The sequence below is a fragment of the Microtus ochrogaster genome (genome assembly GCF_000317375.1).
Source record: "Microtus ochrogaster isolate Prairie Vole_2 chromosome 6 unlocalized genomic scaffold, MicOch1.0 chr6_random_2, whole genome shotgun sequence".
Lineage (NCBI taxonomy): Eukaryota > Metazoa > Chordata > Mammalia > Rodentia > Cricetidae > Microtus > Microtus ochrogaster.
In genome coordinates this window covers 10,118,237-10,119,442 of record NW_004949095.1, presented here as the reverse complement: position 1 = coordinate 10,119,442, position 1,206 = coordinate 10,118,237, and the positions used below count along the sequence as shown (strand labels likewise).

The following is a 1,206-nucleotide window of genomic DNA, read 5'->3' as shown; positions in this document are numbered from 1 at the left end:
TGTCATATCTTGGAGTTATAGACAGTTGTTCGGTGCCATGTGGGTGCTGGGAATTGAACCCAGGTCCTCTGGAAGTACTGCTTTTAATCGTTGAGCAATCTCTCCAGCCCTGATTTGGTTTTTTTGAGACTGATCTCGTCAGCCTTGAACTCAAAATCTTTCTGTCTCAGCCTCTGGAGTGCTAGGATTATAGGCATGCATCATAATGTCAGGCTAAAAGTTTCTGAAATCTTAGAAAGTAAGCTTTAAATGTGAAAATTCAAACAGAGAAGAAGGTTCCATTCCAATTACTTTTGAGGGCAAACTGGCGAAAACACGGGACAGACACAAGAAATCCTAAGGGGGACAGATGAACCAGTCTTCCCCTGAGTAAGTGTTTCAGAGAAGATCGTCACTGTACCAGAATGGTTAATGTTATTTCCTCTGCTGTACACAATTCAAAACGGCTAGCTTGAAAAGTTTTGCTCAAACCTTAACAATCTGTCTCCGAGTTGCCAGTAAGTGGCTTTGTTTCCAGTTTCACAGACTATTCTGGGATGTCAAGAGTTATATTATTGCTGCTTCAAAAGAGCCCTTGTTTCAGTTCATTCTCAAAGGGATGTGAGTCCAGTGATGTTTACAGAGACCTGATGTTTAGAATGGTGTTAGGAAAGGCCCACCCCTTTAGAGCTCCATCCTTTACCGACAACCATATTTTGTGTATTTTTGTTGTTGTGGCACTTACGCCTTTTTGAAAAAGGCACCTGCACATGGTTTCGCCTCGGCCAATAGGGTGTATCTACAGGAACTCCAGGGAAACCGACACCCTAAAACCCACTTGGCCGAAGAAGGGGGCTGGGGAGGGAGCAGCCACGCCTGGCAGCGAGGCAGAAGCCGCGGCTGTTTACAGGCGCCTTCTCCCTCCCCCACCGCACAGACAGGGGTCCAAACAACATTTCCTGCGAGCGAGCAACTCTCCGCCTGCCGGCTGTCCTCCGAGGGACCGTGGACCGGGCAGCCACGGACCCCTTACTCCTCCCGCCTTCCCAGCCTTCTTTTGCTCCAGGGCGGTGTCTGCACCGCCCCTCGGCCTACCTACCCCGGCAGGCCCTCCGGGCGGCACGAGGAGGCCTAAGGCCTAAAGGACGCCGGCCACTGACAAGCCCCGGGGCCGGTCCCGAGCGCAGGGCGGGTGAAGACAGCCCCATCCCCGCCGCCGCCGCCTAT

The 1,206-nt window shown here is 51.7% G+C and overlaps 1 protein-coding gene across 1 annotated transcript in view; it reads right to left on the bottom strand.

The window, feature by feature from the left end:
* Rc3h1 (ring finger and CCCH-type domains 1) overlaps positions 1-1,206 on the bottom strand; it is a 118,192-nt gene that overhangs the window by 79,315 nt on the left and 37,671 nt on the right. The window lies entirely within an intron of this gene.